This window comes from Rhyacophila brunnea, unplaced genomic scaffold, assembly GCF_057557595.1.
Source record: "Rhyacophila brunnea isolate RB1 unplaced genomic scaffold, BYU_Rbru_1.0 scaffold_5, whole genome shotgun sequence".
Lineage (NCBI taxonomy): Eukaryota > Metazoa > Arthropoda > Insecta > Trichoptera > Rhyacophilidae > Rhyacophila > Rhyacophila brunnea.
This window is the reverse complement of record NW_028233170.1, coordinates 45,779,208-45,804,265: the sequence shown is the minus strand read 5'-3', so window position 1 is coordinate 45,804,265 and position 25,058 is coordinate 45,779,208. Positions and strand designations below refer to the sequence as shown.

Below are 25,058 nucleotides of genomic sequence, written 5' to 3'. Positions count from 1 at the left end.
AAACAATTATGCAATATAAATAATTATTAGAAAGGCGAAAGGTAGAAAGCGGCATTTTATAGCAATTAAAGAAATTTAATACTAATTGACGAACATTTTTTTTTAAATTTCGGCTGCCAAATTATTAAAACAATTACATGACATAGTTTTATTCTGAATGAGTTTTGCAAGGGGGCACATCTGAAGTATTCTGTTACCTAACAATAAATACTAAGAAATCATCGCTGAATGTATCATGTACTGAAGTAACTACACGCAATATGGGAACAATTAGAATAAAAATACTGAGTAAAAATGATATTATTGAATGTTGAAAATTTAATAGAAAATTTTACGAACCGGAGCGCTCGATAATTTTACGAAAATATTAACATAGTTACATAATATTATCTAATTATTGTTGTGTCCGTCCACAAGGTAGACCTAGAGGCCGCTGGATCGATGAAATGATAAAGTTCTGCGGAAGTACGTGGCAACTCAATGCACAGGACCGAGAGAAGTGGAAGCAACTTGAAGAGGCTTTCATCCAGCAGTGGATAGATTCAGGCTGATGATGATGATTTAATAAAAGTAAGTGTGTTCGATTTTTATTGTATGGCATATCTAATTAATATTTCCACGAGACACGCAATAATCTTGAGGATTTTATGAACTGGAACGGCGCTCCATTCCATTTCGAACCCTGGACTTGCCGGATAATTCAACAACAGAATGCCTACATTTCAACAAATGGCTCAAAATAAATCTTGAAATTAATAAATAAAATAATATCTAAGAAATGGAAAAACCTTCGCAGCATTGTTTTTACTAAATACAGCGAAGATTTAAGTAATTATTATTCAATATCAAGTGGTTCCTTTAAATTCAGTTTAGCTTTGAATATCTACTTATTGTCAATGAACTGTCAATTTTTTTTTAACTTATACATACACTATGGTAAACATTGTAATAACTATTTTTAAGTGTAAGTACACATATTAACCACTCAGTTATATAACATAAATTGCTAAACTTCTATTTTATGACACTTCAATAGTAATAATTACAAGATAAAAAGAACTTTGTATATACAACTTGTTGTACTTGACATGTCATATTGATTTCCATAGTAACGCGAGTATATATTAATAATTTAGTTGCTAGGACCCCAGACCCCTAGCCACCAATAATGGTGTCGAAATAACTTTTCATACAAAATAGAATTAACTGAAAATGAATTCAATTCTACTTAAATATGGCTAAAAGTATTTTAAAAAAATGCATTGACATCGTGTTCTGATATATTCTAAAAGTTTCAAATGTCTAGCTAGTCGGAAGGTTAACTAAAAATCGATTGCAACATTTGTACCGGACAAATAAGAATACGAGCTAAGAAAAACGTTGTAAAAATGAAATCGATGTTCACAAATTGTTTTGTTACTATATCACGATAAAATAATAATAAAAATATTACAAGAATAAGAATATAACATATTTTAGGGTTGCTCTTTTGTGCTATAGATTGTTATTTTAAGCAAAGCTACAATATTTATTTTTATAGTCTTATAAGATTGAATTTATTCTAAATAATAAACTATTATAAACATCAAATAATACTATGCTCTCGTTCAAGGCCTTATGTCTTAATAATAAATTAATATGGTATTATATATTATAAATTATAACATGTTCCTATAATCCTGACCGGTCTGAAAAAGATTATACACATTATAATGTATTTACCGAGCCCCGCAAAAACTGAACATTGTATTTTACAAACACGATTTCGCGAGCAGACTGATCCTACAGCAATTTCACGTTTTTGTTTTCATTTTACGTGAACTTGAATTATCATTAAAAAAACACCTGGTAAAACATAATGAATTTTTACTCGAAGCAATTCCTTTTAGCGCGCGTTTATTTATTGTTAATGAAATTGCGGGTTATTTCCATAATCATTGAGTGATAGAATAAATAGTGACGTAAAAATAACTTTAAATTGTTGTTATACTAATTATTAGGATTGGTTAGAATTAGGAATTCCAATCCCGAGATCCCGAGTTATTTTCGATACCTATGAATCCCGGGATTGATAAACATAATCCCGAAACTTTCAGGATTGATTTTTTTATCAATTTTTATGGGAAATAAAATAAAAACGAAAATATAACAGAAAAAATACTTTAATAACAAATAACTACACTAGAAATAAACTGTGTTTGAATGAAGTTTGATTTATACCCATGTGTAAGTTGCCGATTCATTTTATTTTTTCACATAAATTAATAAAAATGAGAAAGATTGGATCTCATACGTTTTACTGCAGTTTCATATTTGGCTGACTAATTAGATTTATTAAGCGGAAAGGCCATAAGTACACCATGATTTTCTTTACTATTTTAAATCTCGCTAACCCATTCATTAAGCCTTTATTATCAGAAACAGCAATCTCATATTAAATTCACATTATTGTTTATATTACAATATTATTTACTCCAATAAACTTATGTATTTCCAAGATTGAACGTATACAATATTAAGAATAAATGTCTTAAATAGTATAAATTATATTAGATTTATTTTTGACCAATTTTATCAATGTTATTTGTAAATGTAAAATTTTTATATTAACAATCGAAAAAAATGCCAATCCCGGGATTGTCAAATTGTAATCCCGAAATCCCGGGATCAGAATTTTGGCTCGGGATTGGATTCCCTGGTTAGAATGAACCAGAAGAGTAAGAACAATTTACATACATAATATATGGAAATGTTTCGATAGTCGTAACATTAAAAATACATCTATCGGTCCCATTAATAAATTGAACATACATAACTTGAAGACACCCCTGATATAATTCAAGTTATGTTTGTTCAATATAATATGGAATGTTACATTCTCAAAATCTTGTGAATTATTGAATAAAAGAAATGGTTTATTAAAAATTGTTAGCAAGCAAGTAGACGTTATAACCAATAATTACAAGATAAAAAGTACTTTTTATATACATTTTTAAATTTTCTGTTGAATCATATAAACTTGACTTGACTAGCTTAAACGATCAAAAAAATTGTATTTGATAGAAATAAGTAATACTGAAATGTCATTTTGACACTCATATTGATTTCCATAGTAACGCACGTGTATATTAATAATTTAGTTGTCAGGACCCTAGCAACTAATAATACTGGATTGGATTACGGATTTCTTCCGAAATAACTTTTCATACAAAACAGAATTAACTGAAAATGAATTTAATTCTACTTAAAAATGGCTAAAAGTGTTTAAAAAAATGCATTGGCATCGTGTTCTGGTATAATAAGTTTCAAATATCTAGCTAGTCGGAAAGATGGTTAAAAATCGATTGCAAGATTTGTACCGGACAAACAACCACCGGACAAAGAAGAATACGGGCTAATAAAAACGTTGTAAATAAAATATACATAGGTACATACACTCGCTATGTAGGTAGGTACTTATACAATACTATTATTAGGTACTGAAAATTCTTAGATGTATAAAACGAAAATATTAAGCCTAAGGTAAAACAATACTATAAATCTCCGTCGCTTTCCGATAACACTATAATAATATATTACATTAGTGTCTACGACGAATGCATTTAATATGAATAATGACTTCAATGATTCAGGCAATCTGCAGATAACAGTTAAAAAAGACTTGATATGATTATTATGTCAAATAAATAAATAACTTGTAAAGATATGCACGTCGGTATGCTTATAAAAAACAATAATGGTCATGCAATGCTGCAACCCTACACGATATGTAATATTTCGTGGAAATATGCGTCTGAAACCAGGCGTCGAATTTCACTTTACTGAAAATTAATAAATCACGATATTTTTTTGAATAATTAGAGATAGGAAACGTTTACAATGTCACAATGTAAAATCTACTAAAATAGATAAATAATTACAAAAGATGTTAAGTACCTACTTGCTTATTTTCAGTCTATCCGCGTTTACTTAGTGATAATTTCATTGCAAATTTTTAATGCTTTAATAACTTTGTATTAAATAACATTATGTTGTCACGTTTTTTTCAACATTACGTGATATTACATTGTAACAATTGATAATATTTACACGCTTCATGATACATAAATAATTACAAGATAAAAAGAACTTTTTATATACAACGTTTTTAAATTTTCTGTTGAATTAATATACTCAAACTCGTACTTGATATGAAGTAAATAAAAAACAAACGAACAAACAAATATAGAATACTAAAATGACATTTTGATTTCAATAGTAACGCACGTATATATTAATAATTTAGTTGCTAGGACCATCCCCTAGCAACCAATAATAGTGGATTGGATTACGGATTTCTTCCGAAATAACTTTTCATACAAAACAGAAATAACTGAAAATTAATTCAATTCTGCTTAAAGATAGCTAAAAGTATTAAAAGAATGCGTTGGCATCGTGTTCTGATATATTCTAAAAGTTTCAAATGTCTAGCTAGTCGGGAAGTTAGTTAAAAATCGATTGCAAGATTTTTACTGGACAAACAGGACAAATAAGAATACGAGCTAATAAAAACGATGTAAAATAAGTCAACATATTATTATAGTGAATATAAACTGATATGACGTTTAAAAAATATAATAATTGAATTAATGCAACAAATAAGCGTGTGCGATGTAGCTACTTAATGGGGTTTCGCACGACAGAACAGATTTTATAGTGAAGCCGTGACACGAAACTGTAAACCTCGATGGTAGTGCTAGTTATTGCTCATACTTCGAAAGCAATATGGTGACATTGTATGTAAAAAATATGGTTGTTGCAATAAATGCTAATAATTTGAACGAAATATTATGTACTTAATCGAAATTCTTCATTTATTGCGAACAGATTTAGTAATACTATGTAGTAAGAACGATGAACATGGTGAAGAATTAATATCATTCTTTTTTTTTTAATATTTATTTAAAATATTAATAAGATTTTAAGCAGGTAAACATTTATTTTTACGGTTTATCAATGACATAATAATATTATCATTGCGTCGACCTCTAAATATATAATTATCACGGAAACCGATTCAATATAAAATCGACGTGAATTTGCATTTATAATATTGTTTTATTTTGAGAAAAATTGTATTACTTTGTAAATGCGGATTACATTGTCCCGTACGTACACTACAGTCTACAATCCCTATAAAATAAGCTTTTATAATATGAAAGAATGACCTAGTAATAGGTATAATACTATGATTGCGAAGTATGGTAGGTACAGGAAGACCTCGACTTTCGCACATAATTGGTTCCTGAAAAGGTCTGCGAATGTTGAATGTTCGAAAGTAGAGGGAAGTAAAAAAAATTAAATTGTGTGTATTTTGAAATATCTATTTATCAAGTAAATATAAGATGTTTAAAAGACATGTTTAAGTGGGGTTTGCGGGTGTTTCCCTTAAAAAGTTATCAAGAGTTAACTCTTTGCCACTCTTCTTTTTCTTATTTTAAATAAAATATTTTAAATGGTAAATCATTAACTTTACAATATTGCTTAACTGCTGGCACGAAATGTAAAGTAAACCAATCTTTTAATATTAACGCAGTAAACCCAGGCTTTATTTGATTGCTGTAAGCAGTTCTTTATCATTCCCTTCCAATGCTCTGGGATTTTCTGGTTGATAAATTAACATTGGCATCAATTTTAAATCACCAGCCAAGTTTCCACCAAGAAGCAATGTCAATCGGTTTTTAGAAGGTTTATGCCCTGGGGCAACTGATTCTTCCTTAGATAAGAATGTACGACTAGGCATTTTTTTTCCAAAATAAACCTGTGTCATCTACATTAAATATTTGGCTAGAGGAATATTCTCCATCTTCAATAATTTTGGATAATGAGGAAATAAATTCTTTTGCAGCATCTTTATCCGCATCAGCCGATTTTCCAGTGAATTTAATATAAACCAACCGTTACTTGCTTGAAAAATCCTGTTAGAATCTTCTTTTTTTAGCCTTGCAATCTTTGTACAAACTAAGAGCCTTCGCTTGAATAATTGAAATATTCAGAGGGACATCTTTTTGATGTTGGTCGTCGATCCATGATGACAAATATTTTTCCATTTCATCCATAACTATGCCGTGTCCTTTAGAAACAACCTTTAAAGATAATATATTTCCACAATTTTGAACGTATTCCTTAATTTTATTTTTATTTTTCAAAATTGAACATATCGTAGTAGACCTGTTTGTATCATACGAACGTCCGATTGAAGCAAAAGATTCACCGCAATCAGAACGTCATGTGAAGTTTATAAGTCCTTGATTTCTTTTTGTTCGTATCAACACTGCAGTTTTTCCGTTTCTCACTCATGTTTATAAATTTTTAGGGTGAAATATTTCAAATGAAGAAAATTAGCAAAACGCACAACATGACACGCCCGCACGCGCTTCTGCGCAAGCCACCTATCCTAGCTAACTCACAAGCAAAGTGAGGGTGCGAGCAGGATGCAAGTGACGCAAGAAATGCACTTGCTTGTGAGCGAGCGAGAAAGGGATATCTTAACCCCACGGCCAGCGCGACGTTTTAAAAAAACGATTTTTTTTGAAATGTGCGAAATAGCGAATTGTGCGAAAGTCGAACGTTCGTAAGTCGAGGTTTGCCTGTATTTGATTATCATATTTTTATAAATATTAAATAGCAAAGACCGAATCCTAAAAAACATCAGTAAGAGAGAGTTGCATCATTGAAGTTAGTAAAACAGTTGCTTTTTCGAAATGTTTTTACACCGGAAACCTTGTGAAAACAAATCTGGACACCTAGAAAGTGTATTTATTTATGTTTGTTTTGTTATTATGAAGTGGTTACATAAACCATTTTAAATTAGTAATGAACAAATAAATAGAAACGTTGTCAAACCTATACACCTTAAAGACAATGAAGAATTAAAATATTGATTAAGCCTCAATTACATTGAGCTTCTTTACAAGCTGTTTGTTGGCGACTTTACAGGCAGATTATAAATTCGCCAACACAGCTCGTAAAGAAGCTCAATGTAATTGAGGCTTTAGCACAATAATTGAAAATCGAAGGAAAAATTAACATATTATTATGTAATGAATAAGACAATATTGTAACAATCTTGAAACAGGTGTGTAGGTTACCTACTCAATTTCGGTAAAAACTGAAGATAAGATATTTACGCACTAACCCTGATATTTTAATATTAATGCCACCATATAATATTTATTATTTTTGTTTGGAAGCAATCTTTCTTCGCGTGTAAACCACTTTTAACAGACAACAACAAACTAGCACTTTGCATACGTTTCCGCGGCAAAGGGCCAAATTAGTGTCACCTTTGCGCCGGCAGATGGCCGTGGGTAATAATTTATTCGTCGATGATCACCACGTACTTAGGCGGTTCTTTGGGATCACAATGCGTACACAAACTAAAACGGTTCTTTAACTAAATTGTTAGGTTATTATGTCCCAAAACGCGACGCAAAACTATACCGTCCGATGTGAACGACGAGTCGCGACGACTGACGCTGTGAGTTGCGTTTAATTTTCATTCAGACATCAATAATAAATTGAGCTCACGTGGCAAGAGTCAGGCTATTGCAATTATCATTGTGATTTTTTGCTCATAAGTAAATACACTTAAAAGATTCCTTCTTTTATTAATGATTAATTTATTGTTATTTAATGATTTATGAATGACATTTTGCCACATATAAGAAAATTCTGGAAGTTTTGCAACGAAATATAACGTAGCTAACATGGAAAATGATGTTATTGTGTGTGTGTGTGTGTTTGTGGCTACGGCCGTATGTTGCAGCTTAACCACTGAGGAATGCCAAAAGAAATGGCGTATTTCAAAAAAACACTACCTTATTCTTAGGTCAATAATTATTATAAAGCAATCATTATTCATAAGATGTTTATCACACTTGAATGGTCAAAGACATAGCTTATAATAAGTATCTTTAGAATCATCTTCAAATGTGTTAATCTTGCCGATTTTTTGAATAATAAAATGCCTAATTCTTGTCAAATTTGGGATCACAGAGATTATCAATATAATTTTTTATCGTGAATATTTTACAAAAATTATCTCGTAATAAATTATACTTATGGTTTCATAAATGCGTTTAAAAATTAATAAATGTAAAAAATCTTAACACCACTGCACAGTTATGTACCGAAATATGACTATATTCTAAAATATTAGCGCGAAAGGTTTAAAAGAATACTATTTTATGTAATAAAAATACTTGATGCAGTCATCAAATGTTTAAAATAAATATAAAGGATAATAAGGCTTCAAAATTATGTAAATAGATTATCTACAACGTTTAAGGAATGTCCAGGATCATGCTTTGAAAATAGCATAAAAGCTCCATTTTGACGTACGCTGAGCATGTGGGCCGTTAAATAATCAAACTTTTTTCGTACAATTTTGGCGCGCTTTAGAAGGTTATATATTATTATAATACTATGTACCTACGTATTTTTTGTTAGATTTTGACTGCATAGGTATGTGACTTATTTTGAAATATCCGTTTCAAATAATCAGCGCTCCGCCAATTTCATACATTAAAAAAAGACAAATGGTAATTTATCTTATTTGTTCTGAAAACTTAATCTTAATAACTTAATCTAAACTTAATCTATAAACGCATCATGCGTATTAACTGTTAGTTTATTGTATAACATCTGTGTTAGAAAAGATAAGGATGATGAGTCTAAAATAAGTCCTTATCAGGAGAGCCAAAAGAAGGTAGAGTTTTGAACAAGTTTGTATGAGAACTCCTATCTACTCGTTAATATAATATGCATTGAGGCAAATTAGACATATTATGTATTCTAATTTTACAATTTTAATTTTTAATTTTCAAGAGGTACCTAGATAGGTATATCCCCTTTCGTTCCTTTGCAGACATACATAATTACGAAAAGAATAACACTAGATATAAAAAAAATATGAATGCAAAATTCTGCACCCACATACTATAAATTAAATAAGTCTCACTTGGTCACACTAGTATAGTATACTTAATTTTATTCCATTTCCTACATATTATCTACACACAAAGTATTGACGAGGAATGGGCTGTGGAGTATAATATTATGTTGATGATGATAAAGGTATTTAAAGTCGAATCCAACAATTTATTCATCAAACAGAAGTCTACATTTTCTGTAGTTTTTTTATAGGCAGCAACGAAGTCGTAAAATTTTCAAGTTAAATTATTACTGTGTTTTGATAAAGACGTTTCGGACACAGGTAAATTTACCTACATTTGCATCACACTGGTCTTTTCCGTGAATATCGTTTATTTATTTGAGTGGTGATGCAATATAATAAATTCTTTGCCTGACAGTAGCACAGCGGCTCCTTTCGTTCGCTAATCGTCGATTTCCGTCTCATTTGCCGCCGTTTTTATAACCTTATACTCCATTTCCGGGCGTGATTCCGATAGTATTTTCTGAATCCGGCCTTAGGCCCATTGTCATTCTTCAACTTGAACAAAATATTGGACAAAGAGCCTACTGCGTGACGGTAAGGAGGCACTATCCCTCAGTTTAAATCGTGGGGATTCACATCCTCTACTTCTTTCACTCTTGCGACAGGCCATGAGTGACGTAATACAAGTCAAGTGATACGACAAGGTCACGCAAGCTTACTCGGGTTAATATTAAAACTATCGACCGAAGGTACTTGATGGTACTTGAGTATAAATTCTATATTTTCTATCTTCATGCACTATGTGAGGCTATGTTTTGGTGAGTGTACACAGTTCCTGAAGATGCCGAAAGGTTAAACCCGGGTCGCAAAAAACAACTCAAATGGAATAGTACAGAACTTAAATCCATTAGAATTTACTCAGGTTTATTTCAAAATAACTATTACGTAAGCTGGTTGATGTAATAAAAATAGGGCTTGGTTTAGACTATGTTTGAATTTTAAAAACAAACAAACACTAAGTATCTGCAATTTGTAATATTATTTGAATGATAACAAAAATGTAGGTAGTTGGTGGAAAAGTGTGCACTATTTTTGTAGAGTTTCTATAGCCTACCTCTACCCTTCGCCGCTGATATATTATATACAATGGATATCTTTTTGCAATTTGTTCATAACTTACTAAACTGGACATACAACACCTGACACTAGGGATTGCAATACCGGTATTTCAAAACCGGTATTCAATTATTTATCGATACCGAAATACCGGTTTGAAAAATTGTAAATTATGAAAAAAATGTCTCAAATTGCTAGTTTCGTATTTTTCAGCTATGTGCCTCTGGTAGGTAGAAGCATCCCCCTTAATTCTCCCGTGTGCTCCATGTATAAGATGGTAGCAATGCTTGAGCAAAACGTACTCTACGAAATAATGTCGTTCCGCTGCGGAAGATTATTGAGTCCTCACTCATCAGTCATCACCGACTGCGTCACACAATACTGGTTTGCCATTTGACCTTCCAGCCTTGGAGCCTATGGAATTGGCTTTAGCCGGATAATTAATAACGTAATAAATCAATCCTAGCGTAAAGCATGGCCATGGAGTTGTAGTCGTTTTACTACGTCTGACTAAATAATTAATTTTTGTATATTACAGTGAGTAATTTTTATTGATATAACAAAATTGTACACGTTATCAATATTCTAAATCAGGTTTGATCGAACGACTGTGGTATATCGTTTGTCGAAAAAAAATGTCTCAACATTATTTTGTCGCATGGTTCATCAATAAAAGTCCCCTGCGGCACCGATACAAATAATGCTTTCGTAATTATTTTCTATGGGTACCTATTATTGAAAAATTGTATCTAGATAAATTTGAAAAACCTCAGAAAACATAGATAGTAGGTACCATGGTCCCCACAAAGGGAGAGTGACAGGGCTCTAGCCTGGGGGCCCAGCGTGGCGAGTCGACCAGATAAGTGAGATAAACACATACCTCAAATTTGCTTTAATAGCAAAAAAAGTCGCATGCGGCGCTATTCTCCTTCGATAATGTTATTATTTAAAGTTATGTGGTTGTACGATGCAATTTTAAATGTGTATCAATGCTCGACAACTCCATAATTCAAATGGATGTATTAAAATATACAAAAAAATACTGAATATAGGGTACACATTAATTTTATCGCGTACACCATTAGAAAAACACTACTGTAGAGCGTCACACTGCCTTTATTCTTAGCGATAGGTAGGGGCCCGCAAAAGATCCTAGCCTGGATCCACTTCAGGATGTGGGGCCCATGGTAGGTACCTATTAAACCGATAGCTAAGCTGATAAAAGCACCCACTGGGAAAGATGTGAGATTCGATTCCTAAATAGTAAATCTTTTTTCTATGTACCTATTTTGTATTTTTTCTTGTCATTTTATCAAAATTATGTACCTATTAGAAATGTAAATAACACTTTTAGTATAAAACTTATATATATTGTCTTATAAAAATGCTATATTGAAATCAAACTTTCAGTTAATATAATCTGATTATTGTCATGAGTATGTCAATAAGTAATGCATTATTTAATTGTGTTAAATGCCAATTATTGATTGAGAGACATTTTAGACAGAAGACATAATAGGTAGGTACCTATTCGGTATTTAAATTAGGTGGAATAAGTATGACATACAGTGCTTTATTTTAATCAATTCAAAAATAATATATTGGTAAACAGTAAGTAATGATAGGTATATTATGTTATGATATAGAATAATTACAAGATAAAAAGAACTTTTTATATACCTACAACGTTTTTAAATTTTCTGTTGAATCATATAAACTTGACTTGACTAGCTTAAACGATCAAAAAATTGTACTTGACATGTCATATTGATTTCCATAGTAACGCACGTATAAATTAATAATTTAGTTGCTAGGATCCTAGACCCTAGTAACCAATAATGGTGTCAAAGTAACTTTTCATACAAAACAGAATTAACTGAAAATGAATTCAATTCTACTTAAAGATGGCTAAAAGTATTTTAAAAAAAATGCATCGGCATCGTGTTCTGATATATTCTAAAAGTTTCAAATGTCTAGCTGGTCGGGAAGTTAGTTAAAAATCGATTGCAAGATTTGTACCGGACAAAGAACCACCGGACAAATAAGATTACGAGCTAAGAAAAACGTTGTAAAATAGTGAAAAATGTTCTGTAATTTCAATGAATTTCAATTTGCATTTGCAGTTTTATTAAATAAATTAAAATACTTACTAAATAACTTACTTAAATTTTAAGTAAGACAATACACTATGTACCAATTTCATTATTCGTACGCTAGGTCAGCCTTTTACGCGTATGCCAAATAAATGTCATAGAGCAATTTTATAATTGGTACATCGCTGACATTAAGGTGAAAGGCTTTGGTGTCATTATTAACCGTTTTACTAATAAATAGTTAACACGTTATCGTCATCCATCATCATCAGATCGCATCAGCCATTCGCTGCGCCGGTATTTAGCAATTCACTGCGGAACTTGGCGTAACAAATTGCTTAAACTCGCTGTATTATTGTGCTAAACGCCAAGCGTCGAAAAGTCAATATTGTTCCAGTGTCGTAAAATAAACACAATTTGAAAATGTGATAAACTTCAGTCAAGACTCAAGAGTCAAGACATACCTCGAGTTGAGTTAAAAACTGTCAAGTCACCATTTTGATTTTACAGTATTACATTGGAAAAATCCGTATATTTGATATTAACATCAAATCTGTCACAAAAACAAACGAGCATTCTTAACTTTCCCTTTACGAAGCTAATAAATTCCGACTGTTACGGTGATGTTACCCTGTATTACTGTACGAGATTGATAATATTACCCATGCCCCCCATATCCTGACGCGGGCCCCAAGACCAGGATCTTTTACGCCCCCCCCCCTACCTATCGCTACGGGTAAAGTCAATGTGATGCTCTATAGTAGTGTTTCCCAAATGATGTTCGAGGTAAAATTAAGGGAATTCTCTTTAGCGATTTTTGGTATTTTTAATACTTACTTTTATCCACTTAAATTATGGAATCGAGTATTGATATATAATAATCAAAAAATTGCATCACTTAACAAATATTTAATGATTATAGTCTTGAAGGAAAATAGCGCCACAGGCGAGTTTTTTTTTACTATTAGACCAAATTTAAGATGTGTGTTTATCTCACTTATCTGATCAATCCGCCTTACCGGGCCCCTTCTAAGCCCGGGCCACCAGGCTTGAGCCCTGTCAGCCCCCCTTGTGGGGGCCATGATATTACATACAGTAAACGAAAGGGAAATGTCTATTTTGTTAAATAAGTTTAAAAAGGTTTCATCATCATTATTAACTATTTGGATTATTTATAAAATTATCAAAAAGGCATCAAATCTTGATTAAAATTTATATACATACTTTCAGCCTACAAGTCATAATGCTATCTTGATATAATATATCTCTCACACAATTGAGTACCTACCTATCTCTCACTTTTTGTCGCATATACTTTTAGATGTACCTATGTATTTTGTCGTAATGGAATGTGACGCTCTGTTTGCAATGTGCATTTATAATTAATAATGGTATCGAAATAACTTTTCATACAAAACAGAATTAACTAAAAATGAATTCAATTCTACTTAAAGATGGCTAAAAGTATTTAAAAAAATACATTGGCATCGTGTTCTGATATATTCTAAAAGTTTCAAATGTCTAGCTAGTCGGGAAGCTAGTTAAAAACGATTGCAAGATTTGTACCGGACAAACAACCACCGGACAAATAAGAATACGACCTAAGAAAAACGTTGTAAAAAATGAGTTTTGTTATTAGTTCAGATTATTTATCAAAATCAAAGCATATTATAATTAGGGATTCCAATCCCGGGATCGCGGGATCCCGAGCTATTTTCGATACCTATGAATCCCGGGATTGATAAACATAATCCCGGGATTTCGGGATTGATTTTTTTTATCAACTTTTATGGAAAATAAAATAAAAGCGAAAATATAACAGAAAAAATACTTTTAATAAAAAATAACTACACTAGAAATAAACTGAGTTTGAATGAAGTTTCATTTATACCCATGTGTAGGTAGCCGATTCATTTTATTTTTTCACATGAATTATTAAAAATGAGAAAGATTGGAAAAAAACAATTCTTCACACTTTTAACAAAGTAATTCCACCATGATATCATACGTTTTACGGCAGTTTCATATTTGGCTGTATAATTAGATTTATGAAGCGGAAAGGCCATAAGTACGCCATGATTATTTGCTTTACTATTTTAAATCTCGCTAATCCATTCATTATGTCTTTACTATCAGAAACAGCAATCTCATATTAAATTCACATTATTATTTATATTACAATATTATTTACATTTACTCCATTAAACTTGTGTATTTCCAAGATTGAACGTATACAATATTAACAATAAATGTCTTAAATAGAATAAATTATACTAGATTTATTTTTGACCGATTTATCAATGTTATTTGTAAATATAAAATTTTTATATTAACAATGGAAAAAATGCCAATCCCGGGACCAGTCCCGTGATCCCGGGATTGTCAAATTGTAATCCCGAAATCCCGGGATCAGAATTTTGGCTCGGGATTGGATTCCCTAATTATAATATATAATGTTCGACACTATCGATATGAATTACTAATAAATATTAAATAATAATTCCATTCTGTGGTGTTGATTATGTACACTTATTATTGTATATAAACAGTCAATCACGTCATATTATATCCTACGCCTACAATACGACATTGCAGCGACTGACCGGTCCGCCACAGCCACGTGCCCTATTAACCCAAAAAACCTAATCGTTCACTTTTGATCACTCCATCACACCACACTGCAAATTTTGACACTTGTACGTGACTTACGGCGAGTTATTAGCAACTCAACAAGTCACCGTGATTCACGACATGACATTTCACTATCTCTATGTAGATCCGAAACGCGGAAGCCCATGCGTGATATTGTATTTGATTTTTTTTACATTTCGATTTTATTTTTAGTTATTCCGATTAGAATGATTCCTAGATGCTAATTCGACGTGGGTCGAAAAAGCGTCGAGCGCTTCGACTCTTGGAATACGACTGCTGCGACATTTCAATGGCCAAATACATTTTTGTAAACAAACCGAAGGCAGAGGCGACGTCGCAAGTGGAAATTAAAAAAATAAACATAATAGAAGAGGGGAGCACGCTTTTCAATTGATGTCAATTGGTGGTCTCTTTTGTTTAAGACTCGAGTGTCGTCGGAGGAAACTGTCCGCAGAAATAAATCGAGGTTCCTGTCGTTGACCCAGAATCTGTGAATGAATCTTTTGTAAATTCCTTGCGTGTCGGAAAAAAAAAAAAAACACTTAATACTATACAAAATTTACCAACAAATATTATACTCCACATAATTTAATAAAGATTCAGACTGGATTAGTCCCACCCAGGTAAACATGATACGACATACAAAATTCACACCTATTTATACAGACGAATTCTCGATAATAAAATACTTTAAGCAAGACATGAAAACTAATTAAATTTAATACTCAAAAAATACCTTTAAAAAAAAAACAATTTGATTCACTGGTATTATTCAGGGGATGTCAACTTGTTTGTTGTGGTGATCTACATTTTATAACAAAATATTATAATCGTCAACTACCTTACAAATTCGCATAATAAATGACCACAGAAGTAAAAAGCACCAGAATATTATGTCTTTTAAAATCACCGAGTATTTAAATGAGAAAACATCGCAATAATACATTTTTCGCTATCTTAGGCATGTGACGTTTTAATGCTATAATGAGCATACGTCACATTGGTATGATTTACTCCAGCCTATTATTATATCGTCGCTATAGGATTGGTTTGTCGAATATCGGTTTATGTCGAAATCGACCTTTTAATGCAGAATGATTTTTTGTATCTAAATAGACCAGAACCATCCTTTTCTTCAAATTACTTTGTAATGAATACAGCATGCATATGCTGTAAACACAACAATTTAAATACCTACATGCATTTAAATATAGAATAATGAAATTTGTTTTTCGTCTCCTGAACATTTGACATTTGACAAACCAATCCTTCAGCAAGGATTTGTGTTTTGAGACGATCTAGTCGCAAGCATTAAAATATACATCGCATTCGTATGTGTTTTCACCAGTAGGTACATCGCATCATCCAAAACATAAAAATATAAGAATTTTAATGATCAAAATTTATAACATTAAATTTCATATCGATTTTATAAAAACATTAAAACTACTTAGCATCTATTTCTGCGTTGCAGTTTTTTTAAGCATACAGATCGATATTATTTATTTTGTAATTACAATCGACCAACATTTGCTTGATTGCACGTAGTGTAAATTGTATTTTGGTATAATATGTTGCCAAAGTATGTCTATGTGGCTGAAATCGATGCCAACCTTTATTTAGTTATATCAATTAAGTACCTACTTACATTATATACTAACATTATATTTATAGTCTTTTATTTTAATCATTATAGTAAATTATAAATAAATTAAACATAACATCGTAAATACTTAACGACAGTATAATCAGTAATATATTGAGTATACATAATTTGAAAATATCTCATGAATATACACACTAGAAAAAATCACTTTGTAGAACCTGTATCTGGTGTATTCGCCCCAGTATGCTTTTCCAATTAAGCTACGGGCATCTTAGTTAAGACGATACATCAGTGAAACGGCAAATAATTTTAAACTATAGGCGCGATGAAATTTTGGACTCGCTGGCATTCGGAGAGAGAACGTCGAGCTGGGAACACGTCAATTTGTTTCGTGATGGCGACGGGGGTATTAATTCTTAAATCGTGTAAAGATGACTAAAAACGTTACCCATTTACTCGAAAAAGAAAACATGTCAATGAATATATTATTATTGTTACTAATAGAACAATAAACAGAACATTAAATGGACGCATGTTGGATTTATATGACAAATTATATTTCGTTTGGCATGCGTTATTTGCACCCGCGACAAGCAATCCGCTAATCACCTAGCCAGCGAGTATAGCCTTAATAACGACGATTTTAACTAGTAATTGTTACATGAAATGCTTATCGAATTGCATTATAATGTTGGCTATCGGTTTTAGTATATTAAATTAAAGTAGGTATAAATTAAATCTTTAATTACTAACCGACGTCGCGGATTACTCCATTATTTAATTTTTATAACGTACTTAGACTTGCTAATAATTTAAGTGTTTTAAAAATGAGTTTGTCACTTGGTATTCACCAGAGTAGCATGTAAGACAAGCAAGTACCTAAATGCTGAATCTTTTGAAAAGATAATTCGTCCATGTTGTCTACCCAAAATTGAAACGTTCTTACTACAGCATTAAATTAACAATCTCAGGGTCTTCCCATAGGAAATCCGCTTAATTAAACAAAGGTGTACTTTAGATTTGTAGTTAGTGTCCCTTTATATAAAATTGGGAACTATTCCTATGGGCCTTAAATATAATAATAATTATCGTAGATTCTACGCAGTTTCTAGAATAATAATATAATTTTGTGAAGATATTGTGATCCCGAGGGTAGAATCAGAGACGGTTTAAGGGAGAGTATATTGCTGTATGAAGCATGCAATTTAATATAATTGCCTGCTGCGAATTTATATATTTAAAGTGTTTTAAGTAATTCTTCTTTATAGAATACCGATTTAAAGATGTCAGATTCTTATTATAAAAATACATACTTACCTAATTTTGAAAAACTCAGAACTCGAATTGATTCTAATGACTATGTTATCCGAGATATTTCGAATTCCTCTAATGGAAAAAATATTGTAAGACACCAATCTAGTTAAGATGGATTGACTGGGTGATAGAGACACTATCACAAAGGGTCTTCAAAAGCGGATTACTACAGAACAACGATAGCTGAATTAAATATGAGGGTATTGTTTTTTTTAATCTAATCTCACCATTTAAATAGGGGTGAAATGAATGGTTACATAACAATGCCTGTGCAAATATTTCACAACTCACATAAAAGAAAGTCCATATTATTCATTGTCTAAAATAAATAGATACGGAGCATCAAAAACTTTTCGAGTCTTTAATACTGGAGAACTTCACCACATGACGAGCTGCCGTGGAAAGATATTCTGGATGCAGTAAATATGTACACCGGAATACGCCAATGACGGTGTATGAAACCTACGAAAGCGTTAACAAGACAATTAATATAAACAAAATCATCCCAGAAGCCTATGTCCTAAATTCGCTCCTGTCTAAAAGGTTCCCCTTTTTAGAGCAGATTAGAATGCCGCAGCGTGTGAATTGAAACACTTCTATTGTTTTAACCTTTGCTTTGCGAGCAAACGTTTCCGTCCGACGCCGCTCGGGGGCCGTCGCGACGCCCTAATTAAACTTTGCAGGGTATCGGCGCTAATTTCAGTTGATACTATTGCGTTATATAATTTATACTTGAGTACTTTGACAGTTTCAAATTGTTTTATATGTATCAATAAAGGTAGGCATTAAGATATACAGTATTTAAATGGTTAGGGATACATTAATTATTATTAAGTTATTCAGTTACTATTGCTTTCATTAATATCGGATCTAGAGCCCCAAGATAAAGACCGTCCAACCTCTTTGGGGCGTATAGTACTGACATATAAAATTCATGTCAAAATAAAACACGGTTCTTGTCGGTTTAAACTGTTTAAAGGAAGCCAGGAGCAGAATTCTTTTTAAATAGCCGATATACTGGATTATTTATGTTAGGTTAGATTAGGTTTTCATTCTTGAATTCATGAATTTTGCCAAAATCAGCTATAAAAATTGAATTAATGTTTATATTGAATAATTATATTAAAATTGGAGACCGTATACTGCAGGGGTAGCCAACCATTTATATACGATTCACCATTTTTTTCACAGACGAGTTCTGATGCGCCATACAACTCAAGCACCTTTTCTACCTTCATACGTTCACGGTTGGGGTTGGAAAATAGGGATAGGGGTGGGATCTGATTTGCTTAGGGGAGGAAAGGGAATAACTCAATCACGCAATTAAATTAATTAGTTTATGACAGTTCAAAAAAACACACGTTTATTGGAACACCAATCTACAATCGTCAGAAATGATCTGTTGGACGAGAGGGTGATCGCTGTCGTGGACCCCGCTGATGGTGCTACAGCTGCCGGAGAGCAGTAATGCCAACCGTACTATAATTATAGTAGAATACTATAATTTTAATTCTGCGAAAAATGTAAAATACTATAATTTTACGCCAAATATACCAAAATACTATAATTTTTAAGGATTCAAGACGAAAAATGTTCCTGTACTATATATTTTTTAGAAATACTGTATTTTTATGCCTTTGTGCTATAATCAGCATAGAAAAAGATGGCAACACTGCCGGAGAGTCACGTTTGGTGAAGATAACTCTGGACCACAGTTGTTGGATGTGATGAGAGAGAGAGAGAAAGCTCTGAGCAGGATGGAGCACTGAGAGCTTTTGAGCGTTTGGATTTTGCTAGTCTTTCAATGTTTGGTGTTAAATTTGTTACTGAAAGCAGAAGAGAATTCTTCAAATTTGAATCAGTTATTCGCGACCTTGTTTTGATTTGAAATTGACTCAAATCCTCATTTTCTAACTGAGAGATGAACAGTTTTAATTTAATTTTAAATGAACTGATGCTTTGAGAACACCCAGGTGTTGAATATATGATGCTGGATTCAGTTATGGCGCCCACTTCAAAAGAATAAGTAGGCGCAAAGATGCAATGCGCCACGGTTTCTACATAGTATACGGTCATCTCTTTCCGATAGAAAGCTCACGGTGAACTGTGCTACGGTGAAATGTTTTACGTACAGTTTACATGTAACCGAGCTAGACGACCATCCTACACTGTTCCCAGACCATATACCTGTACACTATGGTCGTATTGAGTACAAAATTCAATAATATGGACGGTGTGCTTTGTTAGTACGAGTACATTTGAAAAGAGAAGCGATTCTTCGTTGTAGCATTCCGGAGTAATTTGGGACTTGAATTTAATTAGGTATATGAAAATGTTTCACAGCAGCTTATTTCCTCGATGTTTTAAATTTAAATAATCTACATCTAAAATTCAGTTGGCATTTCATGCAAAACAATGGGTTGCTATCGCAGTAATGAGTCTGCGACTGAAAATTGAAACGGTGGAAACCCAGAATATGTATTGTGAAACGTGACGAACATATTGTTAATGAAATAACATTATGGCACACAATACGTAGGTATGTTTTTTTTATCGCTGAGCCACGTTTGCATATCAAATTTAATCAGGCTGTTAATTCGTTGCTCGTGTTATTTTATTTGCATTTCACCAACGCGATACAAGCTAAGAATATTTCAAAGCAAAAGATGCTGTATTATTAAAACATTTCTTATTCCTACATCGACAAAACACCCACAATAATTAATGGTCTTTGCTATCAGGCTATCACATACTATATTATTTTAATATTCTGCAGCATAAGTAAAGATAATATACGTCATTGTTACGTAGTTTCATTTTCCTTTTTATAACCTACATATTATTATTATTTGTTTTGTCAATTTAAGATATCTACAAATTATAAAATCATGATACAGTTAGTTGTTGCTGATTTCACTATTCGCTTTTACAACAAATGTTATGTATTAGATTAATGTGTATAGATTCAGATTGTAATCACCCCACGTAGCGCACTCAAAATAATCCTCTCAAAGCAAGATCATACACTATTTTTACAATATATTTAAGCAAAATAAGTTCGATCGGATAATAATAAATATTTAAAACTATATTATATAGTTTAACGTAACACCAAATCTTGTGACCCTAGACATTTTTAAACAATTATTAATGTTTTATATATAACCTAACCTGGATATTACATAATAATCAGATTGACACGAGAGCATTGTTTCTTCATTGTAAAATAATTATTTATCAAAAATAATAGCGACACCAGACATCAACACACATTTTGTCATTAACAGCGAACCAATCGAACGTGTGACCCATTATAAATATTTTTTCCGGGCCAGTTTCAGGAAATAAAAACTAGAATTGAGATCGCAAGGAGTGCCTTTCTCAAAATCAGATGCCTCCTTAGCAATCGAGACCTTAACCTAGGTCTGAGACTGCGTATTACGTTGTTATGTTCTCTCAATTCTTTTCTGTGGTATGGAAGTATGGACGCTAAACCAAGAGATGTCATGGAGACTTGAAGCTCTTGAGATGTGGCTGTATAGACGCATCCTCAAAACTCCATGGACTGACCGGGTGACAAATGTTGAAGTTCTCAATCGAATGTGGAAGGACCGAGAAGTTCTACGTAGTATCAAAACCAGGAAACTACAGTGCCTCGACCACATTATGAGAGGATAAAAGTACAGTATTCCCCAACTTGTCATTCAAGGAAAGATTAATGGTAAGCGTAGCAGAGGACGGCGCCGCATTTCTAATATCGCCTTGATGGTGGCCGACCTCCGCTAGGGGATGGCACAACAAGAAGAAGATATATTTAATATTAATTGCTGTAACGTAATCAAAATTGTAAGTAAACTTTAAGAAAGATAAAACAAATACCCATAATAGGTACATATAACTTAAAGTATTTTAAATGTAACAAGGGTTATCGTACAATTAATAATATCGACCGAATGTACTCGACGGAATTAGAATTTGAGCAATAGTATGATTTAGCTTGGTTTATGCTTGATTGTCCAATCATTTTCTTTCGCATGGAGCTATAAGTTCTATATGTTGTTGTCCACACGTATCTTCAATATTCCCTGGACAGGTTGAATGACTTAAGTCGATGGATTAAAACGAATGGAAAATTGCTGAGACGTTCTTCGTAGCAACTAAACACTATAGGAGTATACTTACTATAAACTGTATCAGGGGACAAAACTGTACGGTAATCTCCAGCTCATCCCAAGAAAGATGCTATAAAACGCTATACGAAATGAAGGAGACGCCCCATTACGTCGTCGGAAACATTTTAATAATGAAGTATTCAAATCAAGGCCGAAAGCGTCGATTGAATCGTAGCCGTCCCGTAGGCATGGTGCGTAGACCCGCAGTAATAAGGAGAGATGAAGGTATAACACGAAGGAAGATAACGGATTTGCCTAATAAATAGTTTTGACGAAGATAGGTACAGAGTTTTTTTTACAAATCACGAGTATCTCTATGTGGAATGCTCCATTAATTATTCAATATAAACTCTGTATCCGTCATACCTGGATCGTATACGTCAGCGTTTCTTAACCTATGGGTCGTCACGCAAAATTGGGTCGATTGGTATATTTAGTGGGTCGCGAAATATTCTCAACAAAACAATATTCTTGCCAACACTTGCTGGCAAGAATATTGTATACCTAATCTGAATTTTCTGCTTGGAGTGTAAGTACCTAATCCAAATTTCGATATAGACTGCAGCCAGAAGAATACTTTGCAGCCTGTCTAATATAACACCAACCTTTGATGAGCTCTCAAACCTTATCCAAAGCCAAGATTCACATTAATAGGATCAAATGTTGTTTACCAAAACTGTATTTAGAATTATTAAAATATTTTTCTGTCAGTACCAGCGATATTATTTATTTTATTTTGGGTCGAGAACCAAAATTATTATTACCCTAAATTGAGTCGCAGATCAAAAAGGTTAAGCAACGCTGGTATACGTGAATCCTCCTTGTGAAACCAACCTAATGCTAATTTGATATTGATTGTCGAGATAAATCCTATTAACTCTCATTATGAAAATACTCATACATTGAAGATTTTGAATTCGAAGCACGGTCGACTTGTACCGAAACCAAAATATTGACATTACAATGTAAGTATAGCTATAACTTCATGTTACAGAACATACTGCTTTAATTATTGTACCAACATACACAATATGTACATATACAGATAACCCTCGTTTATCACCACCCCGGGGAGTGTAAATTCGTTATATCGCGAACTATTTTTCATAATATTTTTTTAATCCGCACATATTTTGAGATGCACCACGTACGTGCATGGAATCATCACAAGTGGAATCACGCGTGTACGATCAGTTTATTTGACAGTAAAGTTATCGACCACTTTTATACCTAATATAATACATGTTACGCCGAATGTGCGAAATTGACTATTACATGAAATGGGCAAAATTTTGGCAAATTCATGTAATAGTCAAGCCTGTTGCCTTATTCATGAATTAGGTAAATTATCTGCTCAGTGCGTGAATTCGCCAGGGTATGGAATTCTTAAACTGTCAACATGACAGTAGAAAAAGTAAAATTAATACGGATGGTTTTATTAGTTATAATTGGACATAATATAATATTATTATTATTAGGTTAGGTTAGGTTTTGTAATTCTGAATTCAACTGAATGTCCATTTTGAGGTTAGCTAACAAGTGTCAACAAACTATCACAAACAAACAATCGACCATTGCACGATTGATACCCAAGCACGAATCAAATCGCGAAAATACCTTTTAATAAAATTCTTCCGTTATCATATTATAGTTCTAGATTTTTTTTGGGCATAGTAAACGAATATGAACGTCATTGTAGTTATTGATTGGTATAGGTAAATCGTTTTACAGTGGCACCATGGGTACGGCACATGCGGCTTGCAGTTGTAGTGGTATTGTTTGCTAGCATTGAAACAGGCATTGTCGCAAGCAATTCAATACACTCGCGAGTCGCCTATGGTGCCAGTGTAGAATGATTTACCTATATATTTTTATATAATCAATGACATTATTTGACACATTTGATTAGTTTGATTAGTTGCAAAAAACACCACCGGAGCGCGACCATCTATTTTGACCAATGCATAAGCATTTGACACATTTGGTTTAGTTGCAAAAAACACCACCGTATCGCTACTATCTAATTTGCCCAATGCATGAACTAGGCAGAAAAATTACTGCCGAATTAACGCACTCGGCAGATATTTTGCCTAATTCATGAATAAGGCAACGATCTTGCATTTTTAATGATTTAGGCAAAATTTTGCCCATTTCATGTAATAGTCAATTTCAAACATTCGGCGTAACATACATATAGACCGAGCAGGGTAACTAGTGTAGATTATTTTTTACGACACGGAACTAAATTAATGTTATTTTGCCAAATATATTACTTTTATTCAATGTATGACGTTTATCATGTTATTAATTGTGTTGTGTTTTCACATTTCAAATCCCCTCTTGGTCGGGAAATTTCCAAAAACATATCCCACTGGGTAATACAAGACAACAACAAATAATAATGTCATCTCATATCTGTCATTATTTTCCTGCCAAGGAAGAAAAATTAATGAATGGACGCCTGTCTTTATTTTTATACATTTATGGAATAAAACTCATGTGAATGTCGAAAATAAAATTAAATAGTTTTTGGAAGAAAACGTTACAATAACAATATAATAATTCAACAAAATGAAGTTCTGTAAGACACCAACCAGTACAGTGGGTTATCCCGCTATGAATTCGCACCATTAACAATTTACTTTAGTCAGGCATTATCTTATCTACTCTATGATAGGATTACGAGTCAGTATTACTTCAGTAAACATGCCCAGAGATACACTGAACACTAATATTATTTATATCATTCGTGTTTGCCTAGTCTAGTCGGTTGGAATACATTATTAGCTGATGCTTATTGCAGTGGCGAAGACTCAATATTAAACTATTCCTGGTCTGCAAAAACAAATTCAAATATGTATGAGAGGTTTCTAAGCATAATACGGTGTGAATTAATTTATCATTTAGTCAAGTAATAGAATTACAATGTAAAACTAGAAACACATTTAAATAGTAAACCCGTCCTGTCTCGTCTCCATTTCGGTTTCAATCGGCCGCTTCAGTTTTGCATTTACACGTCAGTTTAAATGACAGCTCGACTGAAACGAGACTGATCGGGCAGAACTACTGTTCGTTTAAAAGCACCTTTAAATCTGTGTTAAAAATTCAAAATTGGAAGGAACAAAAAAACAAGCAAACATCAAATTTAAAATAAAATATGTCAAAGT

General features: G+C 32.5%; 1 protein-coding gene across 20 annotated transcripts in view; it reads right to left on the bottom strand.

Moving 5' to 3' along the window:
- Positions 1-25,058, bottom strand: part of by (focal adhesion protein tensin) — a 779,028-nt gene that overhangs the window by 131,107 nt on the left and 622,863 nt on the right. For 2 of the 20 annotated variants that reach the window (XM_085955429.1, XM_085955427.1), the window contains exon 1: positions 14,857-15,841. The exons of 6 other annotated variants lie outside the window; for them this stretch is intronic. The gene's annotated coding sequence lies outside the window, so the exon portion shown is untranslated. Of the gene's footprint in view, positions 1-7,130; positions 7,662-14,727; positions 15,842-25,058 lie in introns of those variants that run through there. 12 more of the 20 variants (XM_085955432.1, XM_085955434.1, XM_085955433.1 and 9 more) reach the window with 10 other exon arrangements.